Source organism: Macrotis lagotis, chromosome X (assembly GCF_037893015.1).
Source record: "Macrotis lagotis isolate mMagLag1 chromosome X, bilby.v1.9.chrom.fasta, whole genome shotgun sequence".
Classification (NCBI taxonomy): domain Eukaryota; kingdom Metazoa; phylum Chordata; class Mammalia; order Peramelemorphia; family Peramelidae; genus Macrotis; species Macrotis lagotis.
In genome coordinates this window covers 52,170,330-52,187,265 of record NC_133666.1, presented here as the reverse complement: position 1 = coordinate 52,187,265, position 16,936 = coordinate 52,170,330, and the positions used below count along the sequence as shown (strand labels likewise).

Genomic DNA, 16,936 nt, shown 5'->3' with positions numbered 1-16,936 from the left:
TTTGGAGAAATCAAATCTTTTACACAAGACGGGGGAGAGGGAAACAAATGTGCAAAATTCATTAACTATGGATAACATATAATTTGTAGGATCTCTTAAACATATTTTTCCCTAATCACAGCTCTAGTTTTATGACCTAGAAATTTGACCTTAGTAGTAGCCATAAACAGGACAGACCTATTAAAATCAATGGTGATCTAAACATTGCTAGGCAAAATACAATTTTAGACTTCTTCCAATATGGAAAAGTTCTTTGAGCAGAATGTCCTGGGCTTAGGTCTTCTCTATGAGAGGGGAAGATGAAGCATATCTAAACCCTACCAAAAGCAAATGCTTTAGACTAGGAGGATTTTTTCCCCTTTTCCAGAATTTATAGCTTCCTAGTTACTTGCAGATATGGGCCTGTTTGTCAGTGAATACAAATACTGACTTGTGAGAACTATCTGCAGTCCAGAACATTCAATTCTATGCATTCTTAGACCAGGCCTTCCTTAACCCTCCTTGGTCAAGATTCTGCTGGGATCCTCCAAATTTGACTGATTGGGTCCCACTCAAGCTTCTCCAAATGAGACCAGATTATATCTTATATCTACATAGTCACAGAGATGGTAAAAGTGTCCCAGATCCCCCACAAGCAATCACTCCAGAAATATCAGCTACAAGTCAGCCTTGACTTCATCCCACAAAACAAAATAAAACCAAATAAAAAGCAGGCAGAGCCCATGGCCCTGAACACACACCTTCTTCCTCAGGGACCTCTACAATCCTTCAGGCTCACAGCGCCACCCTGTGGTTCTGACTCCCTCTGCCAGAAAAGAAATGTACTTGACTAAAAGTCAACAATTCACCTTCTAGTGAGGTTTCTAGTTTCTTCTGATCCTGAACTAGTACTTCCCAAGAGGGTGGCAGTCCCCAAAAGGAATTTGACCATTCAAATGGTTAGACAAGTGATCTCTTTCCCATTGGAAGTGGACCATCTGAATTCTCATGACTGGTTTGTTCCCTTGCATTACGGTTCAGTATGGCGCCACTCTTCCAGTTCCGGTACCATTTGCTTGCATCTGAGCCACCCAGAAGACCTGGTGAGGATCTCCTGCCTCTGTTGCAGAATTCCCTCCACAGCTACTGCTATCTCTTGGACTGATGGGTTCTGCCATTACGGCTCCATCACTGCCATGGGGAATGTTGTTGAGAGCTGAAGCTGTGCTTATGGTATAAGCATCATGCCTTGGGGACTAAAGTGGAGTTCAAAGGCTCTGGCCTGCACTACCTTCTATTTATATCTCCTGAAACCTCTACCAGCTAGATTTCCCCCCTACAAAGACATGCAACCCAGATATATAACAATCTGACCCACCAAATCACCCACAATCAATGCCAGAATGTAATCAGTGGCGATGTTCATACCTAAGAAGAGACCATAATTAAAGCCCCAAATAATGGACTTTGACCTGGCTTTGTTGCCTGAGCCTATTCTTAGTCACCTCTTTACAAGAATAAGAAAGCTATAACAACAATATATTTTCTTTTCTCAAAGAACTTCACATTCTTTTACTTAAATCAGGATAAGACTTGGAGTCAAAAAGACCCGAATTAAAAATTCTTCCTTAGACCACTTACTGGCTGAGTGACCCAAGCAGGTAACAATTTCTCTCAGCCCCAATTTCCTCATTTGTTAAATGAGATTAACAACAGCACTTACCTTCGAAAGTTGTTGTGAAAATCAAACAAGATAATTTATATGGAGTGCTTTGCAAGTCTAAAAATACTTCATCAAAGCAAGCTATTATTATTCCTTCCTTTCTTCAATGAGCATTTATTAATTATGTGCCAGACAGAGAGGCATCCTGGCAGAGAGAATACAGAGTTATACTCTAAGCCAAGAAGCCCTGGGTTCAAGTCTCACTCTGACACATCACTTGCCTATGACCTTGGCCATGTTGCTTCACATCTCAGGGCTAAAATGCAACCCTCTTAAGATGACAAGTGTCTGAAGAGGCAACAATCTACTTCCTGGAAAGTAGGCTCACATCAGGAGCTCCCTACATCACTGAGGTCACCAAGTCCAAACAAAGATAACAAAAAAGGGCAGAGGTAAGATAGACTGAAGACACAAACTCACAAGGTCAGTAGTCCCTGCCTTCAAGGAGTTTCCATTTTTTTTTGGTGTGAAATAACTCGGATACAGATAAGGAAATATGAAATATATACAGTGATTTCAGAAGGGAAGGAAACTATTGACTAGAGAAAACCAAAACATGGTTCATATAGAAGATGGCACTTGAGCTGGGCCCCAAAGGAAAGTAGAGACTCTGAAAGATGGGGCTGATGTAGGAGAATATCCCAGGTACAGGACAAACCTGTTCTAAGGGGGTGTGGGGGGTGGAGGAGACAGAATGCTGAATTTGTAGAGCAGCCAACAGGCTTGCTTGGTTGGAATGTTGTGTAAGCTGGGGAGTAATAATAGAAAGGTGTGTTGAGCCAGGTTGTGAAGGGTTTTAAATGTCAAATAGAAGAGTTCATGTTGAATTCCAAAGGTAATTGGGAGTCTCGAGTTTATTGTAGTAGGGCAGCAGTCCAACACAGACAGGCCAAATCATTGGGCAGCTGTGTGAACAATGGACTACAACAGGGAAGCACGAAGACCAATTAGGAGCAACTTAGCATAGGTCATTACTACTCAGGATTTTTGGTCATTTATGTTAATAGTTTATTTGGTCTTCACTTTTAAAGGGTGAGATAACTGAAAGGGGAACTCTCAACCCCTGGTCCACCAAATGTGGCCACAACCTTTCAAGGCTAAATAAATTCAACTTACTTTGGTAACAAATGTTGACTGAACACCTTTGGGATTGGACCTTAGGTTGATTATATGATTCTGCAGCTGCATTCTATCAGAGCAGTTATCTCTTTCCAGCTCTATGCCATACCCTTCAAAGCCTTGGAGCATTTGCCATTCCCAGGACCCAATTCTCCTCCATCTTATCTATCCCAACCAATTTCCCTGATCCTCAGCCAGAGTCAGGGAATTCCATCATTTCATTAATCAACACTTGTTGAATATGACTGTTCAATTAATTCACTTGAATGTACAAACAAACATACATCCTGCTCCTTCCACTCATCTCCTGGCTTGGCCTGGCCTATTTCTTTCTGCCTGTGCCTGGATAGACTCCAATGTGCTCCCTCTGCTGGTCTCCTGGCCTGGTCTGTATACAGAGAAAGGAGAGAAATTCTTATCCATCAACTCTTCTCACTGTTCCCTTAGCCAGACCTGCCTGATGCTTTGAGGGGACTCTACCCTAAGGATGGTGATAACTATACTCTTTACCCAAAGGTGAAGAAACTCCCACCTGGGTCATATACACTTCCCAGCCCAGTCATTCTGGGCCCAAGCTGATGCTTCCTTATCCCACAACTCTCAACCCTCTGGGTTCTACTCTTAAGTTTCCTGGTCCTTTCCCAAGATGCCCTGGAAAGTGTGCTCCATGGGTGACTAACATGTTTTTACCTGAAATCTCCTTTTACTTTTCCCTCCAGGCTTTCGCTGAACCCTGGTTTCCTCCAAATTTTGGCTTCCTCCAGTTGCCACCCTTCCAGACCCAGCTGCATCTCACTCTGTTGTCAACAGGTCAACACGTGGGATGAGGGGGCCGCAGGTAAGGCAGAGCTAAGCCTCAGGTGTATGGGATTAACCCTTTGCAATCAGAGATGAGGCTCTTCTCTGTCTTACCTCTGCCTCCTCACCCTATGTACCTGGTTAGTTAACCCTGCCCAACTTACTGGTAAAAGGGAGGGGAAGGAGTTAAAAACATCCTTACTCTCATCATCATTACTTCCAGGCCATCAGCAATCAGGAACCAATCAAGTATTCTGACCACTCTTGCTTCCTATCCTCCAGGATACTCCCCTTCTCTCCTCCATGAATTCAGTGACTGGTTCACAGTCATTATTCCCTCCATGACTGCCTTGGAACTAGGGCACTACAACATACATATTGATATTTCTTCAAACACTGAGCTCTCACTCCCTCAGCTTACTCATTTCCCATAGTGCATTCCTCCACTCTATGTCAGTCACACACAAAAATGGTCAGACCCTTAATCTTGCCATCACCTACAAATGCTCCACTTATGTGTTCAAAAAGACTGAAATTTCCTTGTCAGATTCAAATCTGATGTCATTCCACAACTCCCTCTGCCTTCCAATCCTAAACCCTATTTTGGTCCTCATCATGCCTCCCAATCCTTTGACCCTTAAGTTATTTCTCAGACCTTCATCCCTGCACTGACCACATTCTCCTCTTTTCCTCATATGGATCTTGATCCCATTCTACATTGTTCTCTTCTCTGGAACCCTTTGATTCCTCACTTTTATTACTGAACATGCCCTACAAGATTCAATCTTGGATTACTGTTATTATCTGCTGCCTTCATTCCTAACTCATCACAAAATCATGCTTATTGGGCGCTACAAATTTATGTTACATAATCTCAACTGGGCAAACCATTTACACCTCCCTAACTCACTATCTCATTCACCAAGGTGGCTTCTCCAAACCTCTCTCTCTCTCTCTCTCTCTCTCTCTCTCTCTCTCTCTCTCTCTCACACACACACACACACACACACATCAAAAATGTCCCAAATTTCACCGAAAAAAATTAAGACTGTTCACTAAGATCTCCCTATTTTTCTATTTTCCCCCCTCTTCATCTCCCCTTCACCCCTGTCTCACATGAAAAGGTGACCCCCACTCCTGGCTAAGGCCAATCTGTCTCCATGTCCAAGTGCTCCCCTTCCATTTCATCTTCTCTAGCAGATTTTCTCATCTCTACTAACCTCACTTTCTCACTTGTCTTCAGACTCTCCCTATCCACTTGCTGCTTCTTGGTTGCCTACAAACATGCCCATGTAGTTTGGATCCTCAAAAAGACCTCTTGATCTGCCCATCCCTGCTAGCTATCATTCCATCACCTTCTTCCCTTTTGCAGTTAACTTCTTTAAAAGAAGGAATAATTAGTGCTACACTTCATTTCACTTCTTTCTCAGTTCTTTGCAATCTGGCTTCCGACCTCATCATTCAATGGAAGCTGCTCTCTCCAAAGTTTTCAAGGAACTCTTTCAATCACCCCTTATTCTTTGACCTCTTGGTAATCTCCGATGCTATCACTCTCTTTTCCTTGATACTTTCTTCTCTTATTTTTCACACCACTGTTCTAGGCTGGTTATCCTCCTACCTGATCACTCAATGATCTCCTTTGCCAGTTCTTCATCCATCTCATGAACACAGCAGTGGAAGTCCACCAGGACCCCATCCTGAGCCACCTTCTCTTCTCTCATTATACTATTTCACTTGATGATCTCATTTACTCCCAGGGATTCAATTAACATTGCTATGCTGATGATTCATAAATCTGCTTATCCAGTCCTAATCTCTACTGACCTGCAGTCTTCCATCTTCAACTGCTTATCAGATATTTTGAACTGAACATCCCAGTCATCTTAAACTCATCATGTTCAAAAAGGAATTCATTGTCTTTCCTTCCAAGTTCTTCCTCCATACTTCCAAACTTTAATGGTCACATGTACACCATAATCCCAGTCACCTAGACTGACAATCTAAGTGCCAGCCTGAAATCATTCGGCCTTACTCCCATCTGTTGCCAAGTCCAGTCCATTTTGTATTTATAACATCTCTCTCATGTGCCCACTTCTCTCCTCTGACACTACTTTATCCCTGGTCTATGCCCCCATCACCTTATTCTTGGACTATTGCAATAGCTTGTTGCTTAGTCTCCCAGTCTCTAGTCTTTCCCTACTCCAGTCCACCTTCTGTAAAAATCATCTTCCTAAAGTGCTGATCTGACCATGTTCCACACATGATCATTTTAGATCAACTCTAACAAACTATGTATAACCTCCAGGATCAAATATACAATCAAAAGTTTAATATTTAAATTCTTTTGTAAGCTCACCCCCTTCTGTCTTTGCAATCTTCTTATACCTTCTCTCTTCCGATGAACTCTGCCAGAGTCGCCAGCCTCCTAGCTAGTATTCCCACAATACAAATCTTCTGACTCCAGGTCTTCTTCTGCGACTGTGCTCCTTTTCTCTACTTTCTAGCTTCCCAGAATTCCTTTAGTTCTCAGCTAAAACCCAATTTTCTGTGAGTTTTTTCCCTTAATTCCTCTTAATACTGATAAATTCCTTCTGTTGTTTATCTCCAATTTATCCTGTGTTTTCTTTGTACATAGATGCCTCCTTCATGAGAATGGGATTTCCTGGAAGGCAGGGACTGTCTTTTCCCTAACTTTCTATGCCCAACACTTGTTTGAGGTGTTTATTGAGGTGTTTCAATCATGTCTGACTCTTGGTGACCCCATTTGGGCTTTTCTTAGCAAATATAATAGAGTGGTTTATCATTTTCTCTCCCCATCCTGGGTACATAGTAAGTGTTTAATAACTGCTGACTGGCAACTATTTTTCCCTCTTGTTTACAAGCCTATTGTGACATTTTGACAAAAACCTCACTGAAATAAAAATGTACATATCATACATATGTAGAAGGGTCATATCCAGTCATCCTAATTCCTATCTGGCCACTGGACCCAGATGGCTCTGGAGAAGAAAGTGAAGCTGGTGACTCAGCCCAGCACCCCCTCACTCCAATCCAATTCACGTGCTTGTCATCATCACCTCCCTGATGACATGGTCTTCTTCAAGAATGAAGGACAAACATTACTATTATACATATATACATATGTGTATGCATGTGAAATTAAAATGGACACATGATATAGAAATAGAAATGTATACATATGTCTGCATGTATGTTTGGCAATTCTATGACATTCATAGAATCTCAGAATTTTAGCATGGGAAGGGATTTCTGCAGTCTTCTAGTCTAAGCTGAATCCTCTGTACCACTCCCCCAGTGAATTCCTTTGAACAACCAGGCTAATCACCTGATCAAAGCATATTAGTTTAAGGACTTCATTTGTGACAATATGCTGGCTCCTAGTGATTGCCACCTTCTTTCAATATGTACATAATCCTGAGGCTTTTATGATACATCCTATGATTTGTTCAGAGATAATATTAAGCTTACCATTATGTAATTTTAGGATTCCACCTTGTACCCCCTTCCTGAAAACTGAGACCACATCTGTCCATCTCCAGTTTCCTGGCATCTCTCCCATTTTTAAGTTTCTTCAGAGATTTATGATGGAGGCTCTGTGATTACATCTGCAAGTTCTTTCAGTATACAGGGATATAACTCATGTGAATCAAGAGCCTTGAACTTCTTTCAAGTCACTGGGTATTCCCCTACCATCACCTCATCTATCTTTGGCTTCAATAGCTCCTCCCTCCATGTTTGATTTTCCCCCCTTTTCTGAGTGAGCATCATTATATTTTTTTAAAAATTATGTTAGCCCAACAGGAATTAGATAGTTGGTCCTACCTATAATTTAACTAGATTAAATTATCCTTTAGAAATTAACTGTAACTTGATTGTAGACCATACCAATTCCTTATCCTTTCAGGTGGACAGCGAAGTCAAGTTACCTGTTAATGTACTTCAGAGTTCCCTTCGAACCCTACCCCATTTCACTGAACAGCAATGCTTCAATTTCAACTGAGCATCCACTTAATTTAAAAGTATCATCTTTAGAGACATGCTTGATCCCTAGAGTAAATGAAAAGGGAGTTGTCAGTCATTCACACCTTAGTATAAATTAGTTCAAGCAGCAACTTTTCTTCTTGTACCTAGCTGGGACAAATGTATTCTTGGGAAGGGAGTTTTCATGCAATGGACATGAGGGAGAAGAGAATCAGGATGGAGGAAAAACTCACTGTAAAGCCCGGAGCACTGCAGGAGTATGTACAGTTTAGAAACATAGCATTCCCATCTCAGTATCAAACTGCATCTCCAAGGCTATTTTATTCTGAGAATTTAGGCTGCCAGATTTTTCAAAGCCTAGAAATGAATAGGATGAAAGAAATGAGTTTTCCTTCACCTGCGTCAGGAACCACTGAACATCTGCTGAGCCTCCTTGGACATCAGCTTTGCTGAAACAGGAAAAACACACATCAAGAAGAATGCTTTCAGGACTATTTGTAAGAAAGCTTCGAACATCAATTGAAAAACATGTGATTATTTTTCCAGAGAGATCATCAAATCCCCACATTGGCAAGCTGTGTTCACCAAAGCCTGAACAAAAACAAGGTTTTGCATGTAATTAAGTGCTCATGGAGAGAAAATGTACACCAAAGAAACAGGAATAATCTAGAAGCTGGGAAAGTACCAACTATATTAAATGCCTGTGCCCAGGCAGGAAAGTGGCTGAGTCCCTACCAAATCTCTCTAAGCAAGGTTCCCTGCTTACCTTGTTTTCTTTTCAAAGTTTCTTGCAAAGTGGCATGTTGGGAGGATGTTATAAATTTTGTCTTTATGTTTCCATTTCTTGCTGGAAGAATGTTATTAATGTAGTAACCCCTAAGAACCAAGTCATTTTGGGACCTGGGATAATTCTTCCCTTGAATTATGGCCAAATTCCTGCTCATAAAAGTGCCATTGACAATGTAGAATACATGGGTTATTTTGCCATTGAATATACCAGTGCCAGCTTTGGGAATTCTCTGCCCTGTTCCCGACTCTTGATTTAACCCCATTAGTCATTAAGGTAGCGAGGGTCTGTATTTATCATCTGTTGACTAGGTGCTGCCCCCTTAGTGATGTCATTTCTGAAGACAACAATCCATCCTTCCAAGACTGTGAATGGGGGCCAGGAAAAGAAGGGAGTTGCCGTGGGAGCCAGGTTCTTGAAACTTAATGAAAGTGGCCCAAATCCAAGATGGTATTTCATGGTGGGGGTGGTCACTGTCTCAGACTTTCTGGTGATTACATTCTGAGAATATTACAAAGACTTTATGCATAATGGACATAAATATCCCTTTACAATCCACCAGACAGGCACGAAAAATGGCTTCTGTCAAGGAGCCACAAGACCCAATGCATTCCACGGTACCTCTCAGCCTAGGGGAGGCTACAATCAAGTCAGAGAAAGGCAAATACCAAATAAAAAAATGGAACAATGTCCCAAACCTTTCCATTTGTGAGGTTAAAAACAAAACCTACGGCAGAGTCTTGAAACCTTTTAGAAACTGAAAGTGGAAAAAGATCTAAAAAAATATCTCCTCATTTAAAAATGAACCTGCTGGAGGAAAATGGTGAGGGCTTTTTCTTGGTGGTAGCTGATATTCAGCTGGGACCCTATACCACTGCTGTAACTTCCAATTATCCAAACACACATTAAAAGCTGCTATAAGCCTCTCTCAGAGGCGGGTTGATGGCTGTGATTAATTACCATGCAGCTACTGCTACTCCTCACATTACGGCAGGCCTGCACTTACCAGAGCTATTTGTAAATTGTCAACATGAACTGAGGCGGCCAATCAGAAAGGTGTGCATGGGATTCAAGTAATTACAGCATCACTAGTGTGCCTAAGATATGATGCAGTGATTGAGGACTTGCCAGGAGGCTCACTTGGAAGTAAAAAAACGTACAGCCAAAGTGTTTTTGCTCCTGCATTTGTTCTCCAAGGAATCTCTCGGCCATGTGCAGATTCAATGGAAACATTTGCCATGGCTTTCTTTTGTTCCATTAAGATTAATGCTAGAGCCTTCTGGGCAACATACAGAACAACATGATTCCCACTAAAAGCCAAAAAAAGAGCACCAAGACGAATACTGACCAAGAAAAACAAAAAGAAACTACTGTGAAGTAGCTTCATCTAGCTCAGGTAAGACATCAGGAGACATCTGGGAACTTGGAGGCACTAAGGAAGGGGCCCAGTCCAGACCACATGTACTCCAAAGACAGTGTAATCTATAGCAGATCTGTGTACCAAGGAGCAATAAGACCAGACTTCTATATAGCAAGGAAGCTTCAAGATAGCCAGACACCCTTATGTCCAACCCCAGATAACACAGAAGAAAAACCAGAATGCCCCAACAAAGATGTTTCAGGGCACTCAAAAAACCTCAGAGCTCTGGCACCCTAGAAAGAAAAGGGAACTCCAGGGGGCCAAATGCCTCCAGGATCCCTAGACCTGGATTTGAGGACAGGAGTCACTCAAACTCCTGATGACACGACAGTGTTTCATCACCTGAGACCTGCCAGCACAGATTCAAAAGGGGAATTTAAAGGCCTGCCATAAAACCTAAGACAACCCAGAATGTGATGAAATAATGGTTCCCCCATTTTACCCAAGAGTATAGAAGCAGTCGGGGCCTGGCTCCAACAAAAGTCTCAATTAAGTAAGTCTAGAGACAAGAAAAAATGGAAAAAGACACTAATGATAGAGAAATTTTATGGATCCAAGACACAAAACTATAAGAAAAGAATAAGCCCAGAGCAACTACTGGCAGAGGATCATTTATAGGCCTAACTTTTCAACAAGATCCATAAGAATTCTTGAGAGAGATGAAACAAGAGATGAAAAAGGAAGGAGAACATTGGGGGGAGGAACAAGGGAAGACTTAGAAAGAGGTCAGTACAAGAGCTGCAATACTCAAGTAATGGACTCCTTAAAAATTAGAAGACACAGAACAGAAATCAATGACTCCATGTCACAATAAGGAATAATAGAACAAAACCAAGACTAGAAAAATAGAAAACTGACCTAGAAAATACGTCAAAGAGAAATAATCTAAGAATCATAAGGTTATCCAAAAACTATGACAAAAAATAAAGCCTGAGCACTGTATTTCAGCATGCAACTAGGTGGCACAGTGAATAGAGTGCTCACTTTGGAGTCAGAAGGACCTAAATCCAAATTAAGTCTCAGACACTGTGTGACCCTGGGCAAGGCACCCCACCCTGTTTGTCTCAGTTTCATCAATCTGCAAAATGAGCTGGAGAAGGAAATGGCAAACCAGTATCTTTGCCAAGAAAACTCCAAAACGGGTCACAAAGAGTCAGACATAAATTTAAAAAGTCTGAACAATACTATGTTTCAACAAATCATAAATGAAAATTTCTTAGAACCAAAAAGAATACAGTGAAAAAGAAAGAAACCTCTGACTACCTCCTGAGTGAAAACTCAGAATGAAAATTCAGAGGAAGCCAAAATCTAAAGTTTTCTAGTCAAGAAAAATCTATTGTAGAAAGAAAGAATTCAAGTCCCAATAGATCACAGTCAATATTGTACAAAATATGGCAGCCTCTACTATAAAGGAGAGGAAAGCTTATAAGGTGATATTCCAAAACACAAAAGTTGAAGGCTTACAATTTTTTTAAAAAGCATCCAAAATCTTACTTAGACAAGTTGTGTGTAATATTACATGGGAAAAGAAGCCTTTAATTAAACAGAACTTTATTTGTTTTCTTTTTCTCTAAATACCAAAATAGAAATTCTGAATGTCTCAAAGCAAAAGCAAAAACATAGCACAGAATTAAATAATTTAGAGCTGGATTTAAAAAACACATAGCAAAATAAAATAGCAATTTGACTTTTAAAAGGAAGATGAAATTATCAGAATGAAATGTAAAAATAATTACATCAAATGAGGAAGCTAAAGGAAATTATTATAAATCACGTCTCACAACTATATGACAATAAAGTCAAATTAAATTAAATGAATAAATATCTCCCAAAATATAAAATATCTAGATTAACAGAACAAGAAATAGAAAATTTCAATAACTCAACCTCAGGAAAAGAAGTTGAATAAGACATAAACTCCAAAGAAAAAAAAACAGAAGACAAGATAAATTTACCAGTGAATTCTATCAAATGTTCAAGAAATAGTTAATTCTAATATCACATAAACTATTTTCAAAAAGTAGAAAATAAAGGATCCTACTAAATCCTTCTATGATACAAATATGGTCTTAATACCAAAACCATGGAGCATCAAAATAGAGGAAGAAAAGCTTATAGCAACATTTCTAAGGAATACTAGTGAAAAATTTTGTTAACAAAGAGTTTTCAGCAACACATAAAAATATTATGCATTTGAAGGGGTTGAACTTAGTCTATAAATACAGGGTTGGTTCAATATTAGGGAAACCATGAACAAAATAGATTATATTAAGAAGATAAAAAAATTGTGATTATACCAATAGATGAAAAAGGCTTTGACAAAATACAACATCCATTTCTCTAAAACACACACACACACACACACACACACACACACACACACACACACACAAAAACCATACACACACACACATGAAACCTTAGGAACAATTGAATTTTTCCTTAATATGATAAGTAGTATTTATCTAAAATAAAAAGTCAGCCCTATATGTAATGGGTAAGCCAGAAGCTTTTCCAAGAGCAGAAGGAAAGTAAAGATGTTCATTACCACCACCACCATTTGCTATATCTAATATTTTTAGCACAATAGTAATGAGGTAAGCAAAAGCCAAAACAAAAATAGTGAGGCAATAAGTATGGGCCAAAGCAGAAAGAAAATGTTCACTTTTGCCTATGATAGGATGATTTTCTTAGAGAACTCTCAAGAGACACTAAAAAATTTATTTGAAACCTGACTTCAGCAAGATATAAAAGAAACCTACAAAAATTAGAAGCATTTCTGTGCATCACCCAAAAACACAGCAGAAAAATAGAAAAAGAAATTCTATTTAAAATATTTACAAAGCATATGAAATGCATATCGATATACATAAAGGAACTATATGAATACAACTATAAAAACAATCTTGAAACTAAAGACAGACCTAAATAATTGGGGAAATAATAATTACTGATGGATATGCTAAGTGAATATAATAAAAATGACCATGTTACTTAAATGAATTTATTTGTTCAGTGCCATACCAATCAAAATTACAAAGGATTACTTTATAGAGCCAGAAAATTAAAAATGAAATTCATCTGGAATAATGAAAGGTCAAGAATCTCAAAGGAAATAATGGGGGTAAGTGAGGCCCAGCTGTATTGGATCTCAAATTATAATATAGAGTAGCAACCATAAAAATGATTTGATTCTGATTAAAAAAAACAGTGATCAGGGAGGCTAGGTGGCACAGTGGGTAGAGCAATGGCCCTGGAGTCAGGAGTATCTGAGTTCAAATCCAGCCTCAGACACTTAATAATTACCTAGCTGTGTGGCCTTGGGCAAGCCACTTAACCCCATTATCTTGCAAAAAACTAAAAAAAAAAAACAGTAATAGATCAATAGAATAGATTAGTGATCCAACATACAAAAGCAAACAAACCTAATAGCCTAGTGCTTAATAAACTCAAAACCCACTTCTACTAGTGAAAAACTGGTAGAAAAACTGGACAGTGAGGCTGAAATAAGGTTTATACCAGTACTATCTGCAACAACAAGCTGTGAATTGCTAAATGACTTTTATATGAGGTCACTGCATAAATCAGAAACACCAAGCAAAAACATTCCTTTCAGATGTTCCGATAGAAGATCTCATAACCAAATAAGGGTTGGAGAGGATCACAGAAGAGGAAAAATGAAAAATTCTGATTACATATAACTAAATAGTTTGGGCATAAATAAAACCAATACAACTAAAATTAAATAGAAAACAGCAAATGAGGGGAATGTTTACAGTAAGTTTTCTTGATAAAGATCTCATTCTTAATATGTGTAAGGGATTTATTTAAACACATAAGCATATAGTTGCTGTTCTGTAATTTCAGTCATGTCGTACTCTTGGTACAGACCCTACTTGAGGATGTTCTTGGCAAAGATAATGACTGGAATGGTTTGCCATTTCCTTCTCCAGCTCATTTTATAGATGAGAAATTGTGGCACACAGGTTTAATGGAATTGTCCAGAGTCATACAACTGGTAAGTGTCTGAGGTCAGATTTGAACTCAGGAAGATGAGTCTTCCTGACTCCAGACCTAGTGCTCTATCCACTGTATAATAGCCATTCCCTAACTGATACATGATCAAATGGTATAAAAAAATGTTATAAGTGATTTAATACATATTTATATAATAAATTTATTTTAATATATAATTTTATATATTTATATATAATATATATAATAAATTTCAAACAAAGAAATTCAAGCTATCAACTGCCACACAAAAAATATTCTAAAAAAAATTGCCAAAGAATTGCAAATTAAAGCATCTCTGAAAATCCGTCCCATACCCAACATTGACAAAAAAGGAAAATGAAAGTTGTTGGGGGCTAAGGGAGGAGAGGGGAGGCAATGAAGGAAGATATAGAGCACTGAAATGATCCCATCATTCTGGAAACAATTTAGATCCACACCCAACAAAGTATTACACTGTGAAACCCTTTGAGCCACTGATATCACTACTAGGCTGATATTTCAAAGAGATCAAAGGGAATGGGAAAAGACTCATATGCACATACACACACAGACACACGCACACAGACACACACATACACACATACACATACACACATATGATGGAAAATACAGATACCTATCTTTTGAGAAATAAGTAAATGATTTATGGTATATTAATTACTGCATTATTATTGTGCCATGAGATATTACAAAAAATATGAATTCCAGGAAACCTGGGAATATTTATAGGGGATTTATGCATAGTAAGGAGGCAGCTAGGTGACTCAGTGGAGAGAGTATAGGACCTGGAGTCAGGAAGATCTGAGTTCAAATCCAACCTCAGATCCTATTTGTATGACCCTAGGCAAGTCACAATCTTGGTTTGCCTTAATCCACTGAAGAAGGAAATGGCAAACCACGCCAGTTTCTTTGCCCTGTGGACAGCATTGGTGTGCAATAGTCAGACATGACTAAACAACAAGACAGAGTAAAGTGAGCAGGCACAGGTGAACAATTCAAACAATGACTAATTTTGTAAAAATAAAGCAAACATACAAACCTGAAAACATCAAAACTTTGTAAGTTTCATGAACTCTGAACAATGCCACAGCCAATCACTGACCTCCAAAGGGCTTTTGATAAAGCATTCTATTCAGTGGTGATGCACATGAAGTTAAAAATAACATTTTCATTTCTGGTTATGGCTCATATATGGATTTGATTTTGTTGATTTTGTGTATCATGAGAGAGAGGGGTTTTTTCAATTTTTGGTAAATTTCTGGAGAGATTTGGAGAGGAGAAGGGAACAAGTGAAAATGATGTCTTGGAAAGGTTAATTTTTTTTCTAATTCTTGGATCAAAACAAAATTGCTACAGGCATCCATGCCAGGCTTTTGCTTATCATCATCATTAAACAATAATCCTTGACTGGGTTATTAATTGGGACAATGGTCCCTCTCTAGCTCTTAATGATTGTCAAAGCATTGTCATATTCATCTTCTCTGGATAAGATGTCAGAAGACTAGGCTCAAATCTTGATTTTACCACCTATGTGACTTTGGCCAAGTCACCTAATCAATCACCAAACATGTATTAAGTACCCTTTTGCCAGAAGTTATGCTAACAGTTGGAGATACAAAGACAAAAGTGAAACATTACCTGTAACTCAGGGAGCTTACTTTCTAATGTGGGCAAAATAAGTTTGTAGATAAGTCTGTGAACAGGCAGGAGGAGAATCAGAAGAGAGAAGTGTCAACAAAACCTCAAGAGAGATCATCCACAAGGAGAAGGTGGTCAACAATGTCGAATCCTAGAGAGAGGTCAAGAAGGAAGAGACCATCAAATCTGGCATTTGAGAGAACATCGGCAACTTTGGAGCAGGCAGTTTTGATTAAATGATGGGGTCAGAAATCCGAACCCAGATGCTATAGAAGAGAGTGAGAGGAAGGGAAGCCTCCAAGTATAGACAGCATTTTCAAGGAGTTTGGCTGTGCAAGAGAGGACAGAGAGGCAGGATAATAGCAAATTGATGTTGAAGTTGATGTTTTCCAAGGTCCCTTCCAATCAAACAATTTATGATTGTCTGATTCAATGCTACCATGAAACAGAAAGAACGGGCTTCTTCTAAAAATTACAGTTTACAATAAATGGTAACAGCATAATTAATAGTCTAGTGAAGCATACAGTGTTCTTATTATTAGGGTCAGGCTTTCCATGTAATATTGCTCATTTTCTTATTTATTTGCATTTAAATAAGCCAGGCTTTTTTTTAATCACTATTAAAAAATCAAAGGCTAGGTGCACAGAATGGACCAATTCAAGTTATCATCCCCTTTTCAGAAAAGAACCATAATTGTAATCAGCGTTGATCAACTCATTCTACAAAATCTATGATTGAGGGAGAAGTATGAGAAATGAATTTTAAAAAAAAAAGATAAGAAGCCTGAGTCAATAAGCTTCCTTAATAATTGTTGAGATGCTCAAATTGCCTTTCCTAAAGAACTCAGCATATTTTAAAATTTTAAATTGTTAAAAGCAATCATTGAAGGTTTCCTTAAGGAGCGATCTTTTCCCCCTTTCTAAACATCCTTTAGGGATTTATCTCATCAAATACTTCACTGGCACTAGAGGAAATAGAGACTTTTAAATGTGTGCATAATCACAACAAAATATAACAGCAATGTGCATCATTCCTGCTCTTTAAATAGTGTAAACACAGCCAAGTCAAGTTTTCTTCCATTTTTCTTTGATTTTACAAATGTGATCCATAACTCAATCACTGGAAATAGTTTTAAGATAAGGGTGTAAAGGCCAGTGCAGACTTCAACTGAGTAACCGTTTACAAGTAAAAAATTAAAAGTGAGGCTGTTCCTGGGAAGATTTGGTAGGTCCGTAATGGTTTGTCCTTGGTGTTTCTCCAGATCCCTTTTGACAACCACGTTCCCCTTTTATCATCACCTTCCCCATTATCCCAATGTTCCTGGCAGCTGAAGATTTCTTCCCCCTCCCATGATGACCTCCTTACCTCCAGAGAATGTTCTATTCCAGGGGTTTTTAACCTGAGCTTCCTAGACCCTTTGGGGTTTCTAGGGTAGATTTCAGTTCTATGAAT

General features: G+C 38.9%; 1 protein-coding gene across 5 annotated transcripts in view; it reads right to left on the bottom strand.

The window, feature by feature from the left end:
• Nucleotides 1-16,936, bottom strand: part of LOC141500161 (transmembrane protein 182-like) — a 266,580-nt gene that overhangs the window by 117,253 nt on the left and 132,391 nt on the right. The window contains exon 11 of one of the 5 annotated variants that reach the window (XR_012471855.1): nucleotides 15,490-15,634. The exons of the other annotated variants lie outside the window; for them this stretch is intronic. The gene's annotated coding sequence lies outside the window, so the exon portion shown is untranslated. Of the gene's footprint in view, nucleotides 1-15,489; nucleotides 15,635-16,936 lie in introns of those variants that run through there. 5 annotated transcript variants of the gene reach the window in all.